The sequence below is a fragment of the Osmerus eperlanus genome, chromosome 22 (genome assembly GCF_963692335.1).
Source record: "Osmerus eperlanus chromosome 22, fOsmEpe2.1, whole genome shotgun sequence".
In the NCBI taxonomy this organism is placed as follows: Eukaryota; Metazoa; Chordata; class Actinopteri; order Osmeriformes; family Osmeridae; genus Osmerus; species Osmerus eperlanus.
The window spans coordinates 7,201,438-7,217,118 of NC_085039.1; the positions used below are offsets into that span (position 1 = coordinate 7,201,438).

Below are 15,681 nucleotides of genomic sequence, written 5' to 3' on the forward strand. Positions count from 1 at the left end.
TGTAAATTTGATGATATTTACATTTACATTTATGCATTTAGCAGACGCTTTTATCCAAAGCGACTTCCAAGAGAGCTTTACAAAGTCACTGATCATAACAACGAGATAGCCCCAAACATTGCGAGCAGCCAAAATTTAAATTTATTGTTAGATGTTATTTGTTTATTTTAAATATATACATTTTTGATAAATCACTAGAATTTGCTCAGTATCCTCATGCTATTAGCATGCATGCCATGTGGCTATATTTCATGTATATATGCTAATTCTATGCTAAAATCTCAGTCCTGTTACAATCATTCCTGTTACTTATATGATGAAAATGATACACAAAGTCACACTCAAAAATTAAATAATGTTACCCAAGATTGACCAATATACATTTTGAACAGTGAAATATGTGTGTTATTAGATTCAGTGTTGAAAAAATATAACAAATTAAGTTAATTCTTTAAAAGTTACTACAGGCAAATGTCACCCAATCGGTGGAATGGCCCTAATAATCTATATGCGCCAGGAGAAACACTTTAATTCTTTACATTTGCAGTAATTTAAAGAGATATACAAATAGTGCATTTAGAAAGTAAAGCAGAAATTCCAGTGAGCACATCTCAGCTACCAGGCATGATAGTGCAATAACAACATCTCAGTTACTTAATTACAACAACCATAGTACAACGATAACATTTCAATAACAGTGCTGCAATTTTTTCTGCTAGTGCTTTACTGGTAGTTTAGTGATTCTTGCCTTTGTTTTACTGCTATAATTTATATATATATAGAATTTATATATTTCTTTCCTTCTAGTGTTTTAAACTATTATATATTTTATATGTCTACTACGTACTACGTAGCTGTTGCTTGCCATGTCCTAAGGATTTCATTGTTCTGAATGACCTTGTGGTATACTGTGCACTTGTTTAATAACTTACTTTACTTTGACTTCTGACTTTAGTGCACGGTACAGTTGATCTCAAATTCAAATACAAAGTGCAGAGAAGAGACAAACTCGCAGTTACAGTATCATAAGAAGTAATGAACTGCTAAGTACTGCTTCCGATGCCCTTAGGCCAGGTGAAAGAGAATATAACATAGAACAGTGCAACAAAAACACATCTTAAGTGGAACGTCATTAACAATTTTGCACAGGGGTCACACCTCGAGAATACCCATGTCAAGCCCAGTTTAAGGGTCTGATTAGTGAGAAGGGGGGTTCGTCTCCACCTTGGCTTCCACCTTTTCCTTCTTTTCTCCAGACTCATCACCTTTTGGAATGAGTTCTGCTTTTTCTTTGTTTTGTTTCAATGATTCAAATATGCGTTCAAAATCCTGAAGACATGTTTCTTTCCCTTGAATTAAGACCATTCCGCTATCATAAAGATTTATGTTTATTAATTTAGATTTAGGCCTACAATCTTCACTGTTAAATATAGTTATTTGAATGCCTTTGCTAATACCTCTTTTTTTCATTAAGTTGAAGGACTTAAAGATGGTATCTTCCCAAACTGTAGTACAATTTGTGTAAAAAATCAGGTTGGTCATCATTCCACTTTTGTCTGAGAAATCAGCATATATAGATTCAGGGTTCTTATGCAGTATCATCTCTTTAAAATCTTTTTTATCCTTTTTCTTGATGTCCAAAGGGTATGGTATTTCCATTGTAAGACAAAATTGTTTTGGGATTTTTTTTTTAAACAATAGCTAATTTGGCATTCTTTCTAATTAGCTAATTGGCTGGCATACAGAATGAATAAGAATACATAATCGAATAGAAAAGATTGTGCTCCCTTGTTGGCCACTTTTCTCTTGTTTTAGTTTCTGCCTCTATACTGTTGTTTGTGCATGCGCTTAAGTTGATCTCGCTGTTGCGGAGGATTCCCTCTATCTTTTGTTATCTCCTCCGCTTTTCCAGAACCTGTTAGTGAACATATGAAACCACAACTATTTTAAGTAAGTTTGAGGATTGGGTTTCTGTTCAATCAGAAACTATTGGATACTGAAAAATGTCAGACAAATAAATAGAGAAAAATCATAAACGCATCTTCCAATAAAGTGTCAGACAAAGGGTCTGCTCTAAGGCTATGGTGACCACAGAGTCAGCACCAAAGAGTGAAGAGAATGTAAACATGTAGTCATAGTGTCTTTGTCAGTATGTCACCATGACAAACAAACACATTTCAAGTCTCTTCATTTATTTACGGCAAATAATGTATGTACTGTCTCTGGTGTGTGTCATGTATGTTGTGTCTCCTATAATATGTCTATGCTTTGTATGTATAAGATGTATATTTCGTTAATAAAAGTTTTTACCTCTCAGCTGCTGATACCAGGTTGTCTTGTCGACCTTGAAAACAAGGAAATACATCTAAGAGTCCACCCAGACTCACATATTTGTATTTTTTCTTGGTCTTTGTGTGTAATCTGTGTGTGTGTGTCAATGTGAATATGCTTGTTTGAGCTATTTGAAAATAGATTTCCATACCAGTGCAAGTTATTACGGAAATGAACATTTCCCGCCTTCAAGTGGGGGTTGCCATGGCCTTTCAGGGAGAAGAAAATACTAATATGAATATGATCTACAAGCAATAAATAACACAGACACACAGACACAACAGAAAACAACCTATATGTGTAAATGTTTGGAAAGCATTAGCAAAAAGCTTCTGAAAAAACTTTGAAATAGTACTTTTGCCAATTACAAGGAAGCTACCATATACGAGTGATATCAAACTATAGAATGCTGAGAGTTTTATCTGTCGACTAAATTCAAACAGTCAAAGTGCTTTGTTTATCAAGTACACTGTATAATACTAAGTCATTCCATTCCAAACAATGACATTCCCAGGACAATGCAAGCAACAGTCATATACATAGAAGTCTGAAAGAAGTAAAGTAATACAAAGAAGTCAAATCTGTTGACTCAAAGTCAAACAGAAATTATTGAGAAGAATCACAAATAAGGGCAAACATTGCAACATTGCAATAGATTATTGAACAGCAGAGTTTTCACCTGGGGGATACAGGGAAGTCTGGTGATCCGTTCCTGTATGCTCCAGTATTGTCTACCAGACGGCTGCAGCAATCCTTAGTCTGGCTGTCTGTGTTCTTGACTCCTCTCTACTCCTCTCTACTCTCTACAAAAACAGTTCAAATCAATAGAAGTGGTTTTAATTCAACCAAAAACAATCTAGAATTTACAGTTTGGTTACATGTCTATCAAAGCAAAAAGCCAAACTTAAAAAAGTAAATTTAGCACAAAGCAAAGTACAGCAAAATTTAAAAGAATACAAGTTAAAAAAAGGGCTAAACAAACTTGGAAGCTTGCTCTCCCAAAAACTCTCCCAAAAAATCTTAACTGCACAGACTGCTGGGAACACCTCAAATCTGATTATAGAACATTCTCTAATACATTTTGAATAGCTCCAAGTCATCATTTTATTGCTCAACCTTCGTCCTTGCATGACTCACATTGTGACATACCTCCTCATCGGCCAAGAGAATTTTCACTTCCTCTCATTGTTTCCTCTGTGCAATCGTCATGGCAAATGTTATTGATATGAAACATCCACTCAATGTGACTACTAAAACATATTATAGAGATTGTAGTATGATGCAGACAGTAACATATTGTAATCCTGTCTCAACAGTTAATCCCGAGAGTATTTCATATCCATGCACACACAAACACAGCATATCAATCTCATCAGTGTTCACTGTTCTGAGATTGTTCATTTTGTACATTGACAAAACTATTCTTCAACACAACACTTACACTTCTTAAGCAGCTGTGGTTGCACCTAGATCTTATCATTATGGTCTGAGAGACACGGAGACAGAGACAGTAAGTCACACACACACACCCACACACACACAACATGTGTATGGAACCTGGAAAATAGATTATTCACTAAGTGAGAGGACCAGACTGTTTGAATGTATCAGTGGCTGACACTAACTACAGTTTCTCCAGTCTACAGAGTGGATCTGAGAGCAGCTTCATTCTTGTGTCTTCTGGTAACTCAGGTCCAACTCTCTCAAGAAACAATGTGGCGTCAGTGCTGAAGCCAGACAAGCACAGCCTTCTCATTCTACAGAATGACAGCCTGCATGATAAAGCATCCCCAAATTATAACAATGTTTTTATATTAAAATGTTTAATTGGCTTATGAAGTCAGAAGCCAACTGCCATCAGTCCAGGGAGATGGGGTGAGTCTTAAAATGTTATATCAATAAATGTATTTAGTAGAATTCATTTAATTAAATAACATTTAAAAATAGTAAGGTGTATTTGGACTGTAAGTCTAAAACACTGAAGGAGTAATATATTTGTGTCAGGAGAAACGCTTAACTTTCTTACATTTTTATTAATTCAAAGCGACATACAAATAGTGCATGGAGAAAGTACAGCCGAAATTCAAGGATCAGAAAAACAAAGTTATCAAAACAGCCTATTTCAGCAGTTAGAGCCAATGATCTGTATTTTACCAGGCAGAGTTCAAAGATAACATAAACTACAGGCAGACATAAACATCTCAACAACATCATTTCATTCATTTAGTAGATGCTTACATTACCCAAGTTACTTACATGAATGCATTTAAGGTGAGGCATAAATTGATGCTTACAAAAATTACAGCAGAAGATCAATGATCAAAAGTGTAGTACAGTTCCAACAGTATTTCGGTGGTCAAGGTCTAGGAAGGCTTTATATTTACCAGCCACATCGCGAAGCGAACACATCTTAGCCACCAGGCATGGTGAACAAAATGCTCATCACAGTGCAATAATAACATTTCAATTTGAACTACTGTGCAACAATAACATCTTAATTAAAGTAGCTAGCAGTAGAGAAGAATATAAAGAGAATATCACATTATATTATTACATAGTATGGTGCAGCACACACAGCACAGTGCAACATCACAAACAATTTTAAGGGGTCACAATTCTGAGATTCTCCATGTCAAGGTTAGTTGCAGGGTCTGGCTGAGCAGGAGGGTTCTTCTCCTCCTTGGCCTCCACCTTTTCCTCCTCATCAGACTCCTCACTTTTTGGCATGTGGTCTGATTCTGCTATCTTTGTCTTTAACTCTAAAAATGTGCTTTTAAACTTCCAAAGATTTGGGTCATCCCCATTAATTACGACTCTTCCAGTATCATAAATATTTATATCTAGGAATTTAGATCCTGTGTCGTTACGTATGGTCACTTGACTGCCATGGTTAATAACTCTTGGTTTAACTCTTGTGACGTCATAGGTCCTACATATGCTTTCTTGCCAAACTTTGGGACGGCTTGTGAAAAAAATCAAGTTGGTCACCCATTCCCCGTCGACTGAGGCATCAGCATATAGACGTTCATGGTTTAAAACTAGAAATTTATTTTTGAATGTTTTTCTTTTTTTATCGTTTTCCTTGATGTTCACAGGGTATGGGATTTTCATTGAATCCCAAAACACAGTAGGCCTACGTTCCATCCTTACTAATTAGTTGGTCAACTTGTACACAGACGAATTAATAAAATATATTATATTGTGCACTCTTCTTCTCCCACTTTCTATACTTTTACTTGTTGCCTCTATTGCTTGTCGATGCGCTGATCTTAAGTTGATCCCGCTGTGGGTAGTTTTCCTTAGGCTATTATTATCTTTGTATCCTCCGCTTTTTCCAGAGCCTGTTAGTGAACATAATAAAACCACACCCAATTTAAACAAGTTTGAGAATCAGGTTTCTGTTCAGAGAAACTGAAACTGAAACTACTGGATACCGAAAAATGTCAGACAAATAAATATTTTTGATCAAATCTAAACGCATCTTCCACAGAACCAATAAAGTGTCAGACAAAGGGTCTGCTCTAAGGCTATGGTGACCACAGGTTCAGCACTAAAGAGTGAAAAGAATGTAAACATTTAGTCATAGTGTCTTTGTCAGTATGTCACCATGACAAACAAACACATTTCAAGTCTCTTCATTTATTTACGGCAAATAATGTAAGTACTGTCTCTGGTGTCTGTAATGTATGTAGTGTCTTCTATGATATGTCTATGCTTTGTATGTATAAGATGTAGCTATATTTCGTTTATAAAAGTTCTTACCTCTCAGCTGCTGATACCAGGTTCTCTCATCGACCTGGAAAACAAGGAAAAACATCTAAGAGCACCCAGACTCACATATTTGTATGTATTTGTGTTCCTTGTGTGTAATCTGTTTGTGTGTGGTCAATGTGTAAATGTTTGTTTGAGCTATTTGAAAATAGATGTCCGTACCAGTGCAAGTTATTACGGAAATGAACATTTCCCGCCTTCAAGTGGGGGTTGCCATGGCCTTTCAGGGAGAAGAAAATACTAATATGAATATGATCTACAAGCAATAAATAACACAGACACACAGACACAACAGAAAACAACCTATATGTGTAAATGTTTGGAAAGCATTAGCAAAAAGCTTCTGAAAAAACTTTGAAATAGTACTTTTGCCAATTACAAGGAAGCTACCATATACGAGTGATATCAAACTATAGAATGCTGAGAGTTTTATCTGTCGACTAAATTCAAACAGTCAAAGTGCTTTGTTTATCAAGTACACTGTATAATACTAAGTCATTCCATTCCAAACAATGACATTCCCAGGACAATGCAAGCAACAGTCATATACATAGAAGTCTGAAAGAAGTAAAGTAATACAAAGAAGTCAAATCTGTTGACTCAAAGTCAAACAGAAATTATTGAGAAGAATCACAAATAAGGGCAAACATTGCAACATTGCAATAGATTATTGAACAGCAGAGTTTTCACCTGGGGGATACAGGGAAGTCTGGTGATCCGTTCCTGTATGCTCCAGTATTGTCTACCAGACGGCTGCAGCAATCCTTAGTCTGGCTGTCTGTGTTCTTGACTCCTCTCTACTCCTCTCTACTCTCTACAAAAACAGTTCAAATCAATAGAAGTGGTTTTAATTCAACCAAAAACAATCTAGAATTTACAGTTTGGTTACATGTCTATCAAAGCAAAAAGCCAAACTTAAAAAAGTAAATTTAGCACAAAGCAAAGTACAGCAAAATTTAAAAGAATACAAGTTAAAAAAAGGGCTAAACAAACTTGGAAGCTTGCTCTCCCAAAAACTCTCCCAAAAAATCTTAACTGCACAGACTGCTGGGAACACCTCAAATCTGATTATAGAACATTCTCTAATACATTTTGAATAGCTCCAAGTCATCATTTTATTGCTCAACCTTCGTCCTTGCATGACTCACATTGTGACATACCTCCTCATCGGCCAAGAGAATTTTCACTTCCTCTCATTGTTTCCTCTGTGCAATCGTCATGGCAAATGTTATTGATATGAAACATCCACTCAATGTGACTACTAAAACATATTATAGAGATTGTAGTATGATGCAGACAGTAACATATTGTAATCCTGTCTCAACAGTTAATCCCGAGAGTATTTCATATCCATGCACACACAAACACAGCATATCAATCTCATCAGTGTTCACTGTTCTGAGATTGTTCATTTTGTACATTGACAAAACTATTCTTCAACACAACACTTACACTTCTTAAGCAGCTGTGGTTGCACCTAGATCTTATCATTATGGTCTGAGAGACACGGAGACAGAGACAGTAAGTCACACACACACACCCACACACACACAACATGTGTATGGAACCTGGAAAATAGATTATTCACTAAGTGAGAGGACCAGACTGTTTGAATGTATCAGTGGCTGACACTAACTACAGTTTCTCCAGTCTACAGAGTGGATCTGAGAGCAGCTTCATTCTTGTGTCTTCTGGTAACTCAGGTCCAACTCTCTCAAGAAACAATGTGGCGTCAGTGCTGAAGCCAGACAAGCACAGCCTTCTCATTCTACAGAATGACAGCCTGCATGATAAAGCATCCCCAAATTATAACAATGTTTTTATATTAAAATGTTTAATTGGCTTATGAAGTCAGAAGCCAACTGCCATCAGTCCAGGGAGATGGGGTGAGTCTTAAAATGTTATATCAATAAATGTATTTAGTAGAATTCATTTAATTAAATAACATTTAAAAATAGTAAGGTGTATTTGGACTGTAAGTCTAAAACACTGAAGGAGTAATATATTTGTGTCAGGAGAAACGCTTAACTTTCTTACATTTTTATTAATTCAAAGCGACATACAAATAGTGCATGGAGAAAGTACAGCCGAAATTCAAGGATCAGAAAAACAAAGTTATCAAAACAGCCTATTTCAGCAGTTAGAGCCAATGATCTGTATTTTACCAGGCAGAGTTCAAAGATAACATAAACTACAGGCAGACATAAACATCTCAACAACATCATTTCATTCATTTAGTAGATGCTTACATTACCCAAGTTACTTACATGAATGCATTTAAGGTGAGGCATAAATTGATGCTTACAAAAATTACAGCAGAAGATCAATGATCAAAAGTGTAGTACAGTTCCAACAGTATTTCGGTGGTCAAGGTCTAGGAAGGCTTTATATTTACCAGCCACATCGCGAAGCGAACACATCTTAGCCACCAGGCATGGTGAACAAAATGCTCATCACAGTGCAATAATAACATTTCAATTTGAACTACTGTGCAACAATAACATCTTAATTAAAGTAGCTAGCAGTAGAGAAGAATATAAAGAGAATATCACATTATATTATTACATAGTATGGTGCAGCACACACAGCACAGTGCAACATCACAAACAATTTTAAGGGGTCACAATTCTGAGATTCTCCATGTCAAGGTTAGTTGCAGGGTCTGGCTGAGCAGGAGGGTTCTTCTCCTCCTTGGCCTCCACCTTTTCCTCCTCATCAGACTCCTCACTTTTTGGCATGTGGTCTGATTCTGCTATCTTTGTCTTTAACTCTAAAAATGTGCTTTTAAACTCCCAAAGATTTGGGTCATCCCCATTAATTACGACTCTTCCAGTATCATAAATATTTATATCTAGGAATTTAGATCCTGTGTCGTTACGTATGGTCACTTGACTGCCATGGTTAATAACTCTTGGTTTAACTCTTGTGACGTCATAGGTCCTACATATGCTTTCTTGCCAAACTTTGGGACGGCTTGTGAAAAAAATCAAGTTGGTCACCCATTCCCCGTCGACTGAGGCATCAGCATATAGACGTTCATGGTTTAAAACTAGAAATTTATTTTTGAATGTTTTTCTTTTTTTATCGTTTTCCTTGATGTTCACAGGGTATGGGATTTTCATTGAATCCCAAAACACAGTAGGCCTACGTTCCATCCTTACTAATTAGTTGGTCAACTTGTACACAGACGAATTAATAAAATATATTATATTGTGCACTCTTCTTCTCCCACTTTCTATACTTTTACTTGTTGCCTCTATTGCTTGTCGATGCGCTGATCTTAAGTTGATCCCGCTGTGGGTAGTTTTCCTTAGGCTATTATTATCTTTGTATCCTCCGCTTTTTCCAGAGCCTGTTAGTGAACATAATAAAACCACACCCAATTTAAACAAGTTTGAGAATCAGGTTTCTGTTCAGAGAAACTGAAACTGAAACTACTGGATACCGAAAAATGTCAGACAAATAAATATTTTTGATCAAATCTAAACGCATCTTCCACAGAACCAATAAAGTGTCAGACAAAGGGTCTGCTCTAAGGCTATGGTGACCACAGGTTCAGCACTAAAGAGTGAAAAGAATGTAAACATTTAGTCATAGTGTCTTTGTCAGTATGTCACCATGACAAACAAACACATTTCAAGTCTCTTCATTTATTTACGGCAAATAATGTAAGTACTGTCTCTGGTGTCTGTAATGTATGTAGTGTCTTCTATGATATGTCTATGCTTTGTATGTATAAGATGTAGCTATATTTCGTTTATAAAAGTTCTTACCTCTCAGCTGCTGATACCAGGTTCTCTCATCGACCTGGAAAACAAGGAAAAACATCTAAGAGCACCCAGACTCACATATTTGTATGTATTTGTGTTCCTTGTGTGTAATCTGTTTGTGTGTGGTCAATGTGTAAATGTTTGTTTGAGCTATTTGAAAATAGATGTCCGTACCAGTGCAAGTTATTACAGAATTGAAAAAGTCCCGCCTTCAAGTTGGGGTTGCCTTTCACGGAGGAGAAAATACTAATATGATCTTCAAGAAATAAATAACACAGACACACAGACACAACAGAAAACAACATATGTGGACATTATTTGAAAGCATTAGCAAACAGGCTGCTGAAAAAACGTAAAAGGAAGGCCCTAACTACCATACGAGTGATATCAAACTACAGAATGCTGAGAGTTTTATCTGTCGACTAAAGTCAAACAGTCAAAGTGCTTTGTTTATCAAGTACACTGTATTATACAAAGTCATTCCATTCCAAACAATGACGTTCCCAGGACAATGCAAGTGTCGTGTGTATGGACTGATGTGGGAGGACTGGATGGAGAAGCTGCCGGTCCTGTCATGATTGGATCCTCAGCGGCGTGGTAATGCAGCCGCGGAGAGGAGAAAAGGGCCGACATGTCGGCAAGGGGGCAGAACGGAATACGGAGAAGAGTAGACCGGACGCGATCGGTCGACCAGGTGCAGTTAAGGACGTTTTGGGATTACGGGCTGTCTACAGTCGGAGAGAGCCGGGACGAAGGACGGTTGTAAACTGTTCTGTGAACGACCAGGAGGACCTATGGACACAGGAGCACAAATCTTGGTTAGTCATTTCGGACAATCAAAGAGTGGGTGAGCGCTGATAGCGGCCCTAGTGACATTGAGACTTTGGTTTCGGTCGGGCCACTGCCGCCTATTACCTGTTTGTCAACTAGCCTGCTTCAACTCCGTTTGTTGCCAGCACTGTGTGGGCGAGCCACTCGCACTCGGGGCCAGCCCTGCAACATCCCAGACCTCGGACCCCCGAGTACTATAAACTGTTCTCTTGCTCCCGATGTTGGAGGTGCGGCTATGGTTGTTTTAAGCGTGCGGTGTGCCACAAGTTGGGTGCCTTTGTGGCCGACGTGTAGTGAGGTGCCGACTACGCCACCTAGTTGTAAGTCTAGGAACTCAATTGGTTCGTTCTGAGAGGGAGGAACCCGTGTGTTTGACCAAAGGAACAGTCGACAACCATGCCATATAAACTATTGTATTTTAATAAGTAAAAGGTATTTCCAAGCTTTCGAAATGTCTAAAAGAGAGAATGGCTCAGTCTAACAGCGTCACCCGTGTGTGCTGACTGGTAGCCTCGTCCGTAGGGCCTCGTCCGTAGGGCCTCGTCCGTAGGGCCTCGTCCGTAGGGCCTCGTCCGTAGGGCCTCGTCCGTAGGGCCTCGTCCGTAGGGCCTCGTCCGTAGGGCCTCGTCCGTAGGTCTCCCTCCGTAATCCGGATCACTCGCTTTCGGACCGAGGTGAAGTTAGTTTCATATTCGACATTCGACATTCGTCTCGGAAAACGCTACTTTGCAGCGTCGAGTTAGGGACCGGGTGAAAATTACCCATACAATTTTGAAAAATGATGATTATAATGATTTTATGACTATAAAACCTCAAACAAACAGCAGAGTATTCCAACAATGTCTGGTATACTTCCACAGCCTTTAATTTTTCAATAATGTTTTTAAAAGAATGATAGAAAATCGCTAATCTCTGAAAATAGCATGAAATCCTTGCTAATCTCAATATCTTTTTCAAACTTGTGTCAAAAAATCTCAAATATACACCAGATTATTCTAATAATGTCTGGCCTACTTCCACACCCTTTACTTTTTCAATAACACTTTTTTTTAAATGATAGAAAATCGCTAATCTCTGAAAATAGCATGAAATCCTTGCTAATCTCAATATCTTTTTCAAATTTGTTAAAAAAAATCTCAAATATACACCAGATTATTCTAACAATGTCTGGCCTACTTCCACACCCTTTACTTTTTCAATAAAACTTTTTTAAATGATAGAAAATCGCTAATCTATGAAAATAGCATGAAATCTTCACTAATCTCAATATCTTTTTCAAATTTGTGTAGAAAAATCTCAAATATACACCAGATTATTCTAATAGTGTCTGGACTACTTCCACACCCTTTACTTTTTCAATAAAACTTTTACAAAAATGATAGAAAATCGATAATCTCTGAAAATAGCATGAAATCCGCGCTAATCTCAATATCTTTTTCAAACTTGTTTCAAAAAATCTCAAATACACACCAGATTAATATAATAATGTCTGGCCTACTTCCACACCCTTTACTTTTTCAATAAAACTTTTAAAAAAATGATAGAAAATCGCTAATCTATGAAAATAGCATGAAATCTTCACTAATCTCAATATCTTTTTCAAATTTGTGTGAAAAAATCTCAAATATACACCAGATTATTCTAATAATGTCTGGCCTACTTCCACACCCTTTACTTTTTCAATAAAACTTTTAAAAAAATGATAGAAAATCGCTAATCTCTGAAAATAGCATGAAATCCTCGCTAATCTCAATATCTTTTTCAAACTTGTTTCGAAAAATCTCAAATACACACCATATTATTCTAATAATGTCTGGCCTACTTCCACACCCTTTACTTTTTCAATAAAACTTTCAAAAAAATGATAGAAAATCGCTAATCTCTGAAAATAGCATGAAATCCTCGCTAATCTCAATATATTTTTCAAATTTGTGTCAAAAAATCTCAAATATACACCAGATTATTCTAATAATGTCTGGCCTACTTCCACACCCTTTACTTTTTCAATAAAACTTTAAAAAAAATGATAGAAAATCGCTAATCTCTGAAAATAGCATGAAATCTTCGCTAATCTCAATATCTTTTTCAAATTTGTGTCAAAAAATCTCAAATATACACCAGATTATTCTAATAATGTCTGGCCTACTTTCACACCCTTTACTTTTTCAATAAAACTTTTTTTCAAATGATAGAAAATCGCTAATCTCTGAAAATAGCATGAAATCTTCACTAATCTCAATATCTTTTTCAAATTTGTGTCAAAAAATCTCAAATATACACAAGATTATTCTAATAATGTCTGGCCTACTTCCACACCCTTTAATATTTCAATAAAACTTTTTAAAAAATGATAGAAAATCGCTAATCTCTGAAAATAGCATGAAATCCTCGCTAATCTCAATATGTTTTTCAAACTTGTTTAATAAAATCTCAAATACACACCATATTATTCTAATAATGTCTGGCCTACTTCCACACCCTTTACTTTTTCAATAAAACCTTTTAAAAAATGATAGAAAATCGCTAATCTATGAAAATAGCATGAAATCCTCGCTAATCTCAATATCTTTTTCAAATTTGTGTCAAAAAATCTCACATATACACCATATTATTCTAATAATGTCTGGCCTACTTCCACACCCTTTACTTTTTCAATAAAACTTTTTTTTAAATTATAGAAAATCGCTAATCTCTGAAAATAGCATGAAATCCTCGCTGATCTCAATATCTTTTTCAAACTTGTTTCAAAAAATCTCAAATACACACCAGATTATTCTAATAATGTTTGGCCTACTTCCACAGCCTTTACTTTTTCAATAAAACTTTTTTTTAAATGATAGAAAATCGCTAATCTCTGAAAATAGCATGAAATCCTCGCTAATCTCAATATCTTTTTCAAACTTGTTTCAAAAAATCTCAAATACACACCATATTATTCTAATAATGTCTGGCCTACTTCCACACCCTTTACTTTTTCAATAAAACTTTTTAAAAAATGATAGAAAATCGCTAATCTCTGAAAATAGCATGAAATCGTCGCTAATCTCAATATCTTTTTCAAACTTGCTTCAGAAAATCTCAAATACACACCAGATTATTCTAATAATGTCTGGACAACTTCCAAAGCCTTTACTTTTTCAATAATGTTTTTAAAAGAATGATAGAAAATAGCTAATCTCTGAAAATAGCATGAAATCCTTGCTAATCTCAATATCTTTTTCAAACTTGTGTCAAAAAATCTAAAATATACACCAGATTATTCTAATAATGTCTGGACTACTTCCACACCCTTTACTTTTTCAATAAAACTTTTAAAAAAAATATAGAAAATCGCTAATCTATGAAAATAGCATGAAATCCTCGCTAATAGAAGACGAGTAATCATTTCATACAAGAAGACAGGATCACATCCACCACAACGGTTCCATTGACAGTCTCAGCTGTCAAGTCTTAGGTAAAACACTTTATATGTAAGGAATATTTTGAATCCAGTCAATACTGAGAGAGAGACAGAGAGAGAGAGAGAGAGAGAGGTATGTGTAAGATTACTCTGATGTAACCCCTCGACACACCCCATCACATGGAGTGTCTGCCTGTCAGAAAAATTGAGGATGTAACTTTTTTATTCTGTATAAAATGATACTGTGTTCAGCATTCCTTGTGTGCAAAGAGAGGCCTACCCCCAAATCTGAGTACACACACAAGACCCTTATCTTGGGGCTGAGGACTAAGGGGGGGTTTGTTTGTTTTAAAGAGATACTGTTTGACAAGGGCTAGATGGAGACGCAAACTCTGGTGACCATTTGCTTGACACCTATATGGTTGAGTTTTTACGACACCAGAACCAGAGATTCAACTAGGGTTGATGACGCAAACACACACACGCGCGCACCAGGTCTATGCAAGGGAGCCAATGAAAGAAGAGTGTGGAAGAAATTGTCAAGGGAGTCAAGTGGCTGAGCGGTTAGGGAATCGGGCTAGTAATCAGAATGTTGCTGGTTCGATTCCCGGCCGTGCAAAATGACGTTGTGTCCTTGGGCAAGGCACTTCACCCTACTTGCCTCGGGGGAATGTCCCTGTACTCACTGTAAGTCGCTCTGGATAAGAGCGTCTGCTAAATGACTAAATGTATGTCTCCACTGGAACTGCATGACTATCAGTTTAGTCTAGAACTGTGTAACTACAAAGCAACCAGATGATTGGAGAGTCTCTACATACTTTAAAAACAATAAAGACCAGGCTAAACATACAGTGATAATGGTAACATATCTCCCTCTGGCATGAAGGTCAGACTACAGTATTACAAATTGCATAGCTTGTAATGAGAAAGTATAACTAGTCCTTTGAAATTGGATGATGTTAATCCCATAGTAATGAACAGTTTTGCTATATCTTAAACACAGTTTTTATTAAGTGAATAGCGTTTGGAATAATCCTTTGACGTCTGAATGAACAACAATTGCTACTCTCATTAATACTCTTCTACTTGACATTATATAGATTGCATGCTCTGAATGCATGAGGTGGTATCATGCAGAGTGCTTGGACATGACCCACAGAGAGTTCAACGCCGCCAGAACAGAAACAGACTGGAAATGCCTTGCCTGCAACAGACGGAGTGCCTGAAAATGTCCTGCACTAAAAATAATGTCTTTGTTTTAAGGGCCAGACATTATTAGAATAATCTGGTGTATATTTGAGATTTTTTGACACAAATTTGAAAAAGATATTGAGATTAGCGAGGATTTCATGCTATTTTCATATATTAGCGATTTTCTATCATTTTTTAAAAAGTTTTATTGAACAAGTAAAGTGTGTGGAAGTAGGCCAGACATTATTAGAATAATCTGGTGTATATTTGAGATTTTTTGACACAAATTTGAAAAAGATATTGAGATTAGCGAGGATTTCATGCTATTTTCAGAGATTAGCGATTTTCTATCATTTTTTAAAAAGTTTTATTGAAAAAGTAAAGGGT

The 15,681-nt window shown here is 36.4% G+C and overlaps 2 long non-coding RNA genes across 3 annotated transcripts; both read right to left on the reverse strand.

The window, feature by feature from the left end:
• Positions 1 to 39: 39 nt before the first annotated feature.
• Positions 40 to 3,496, reverse strand: LOC134008934 (uncharacterized). Of its 2 annotated transcripts, XR_009928208.1 has the most exons (4): positions 3,314 to 3,496; positions 3,011 to 3,134; positions 2,483 to 2,540; positions 40 to 2,344 (listed from the first exon to the last, which is right to left on the reverse strand). It is a non-coding gene; the product is annotated as an uncharacterized LOC134008934 (long non-coding RNA). The 2 variants fall into 2 exon arrangements; XR_009928207.1 differs by having other exon boundaries at positions 3,011 to 3,345.
• A 4,630-nt stretch (positions 3,497 to 8,126) lies between these two features.
• On the reverse strand, positions 8,127 to 11,147 carry LOC134008990 (uncharacterized). The gene is made up of 4 exons (XR_009928213.1): positions 10,788 to 11,147; positions 10,047 to 10,664; positions 9,876 to 9,909; positions 8,127 to 9,454 (listed from the first exon to the last, which is right to left on the reverse strand). It is a non-coding gene; the product is annotated as an uncharacterized LOC134008990 (long non-coding RNA).
• Between the last annotated feature and the right edge of the window lie 4,534 nt (positions 11,148 to 15,681).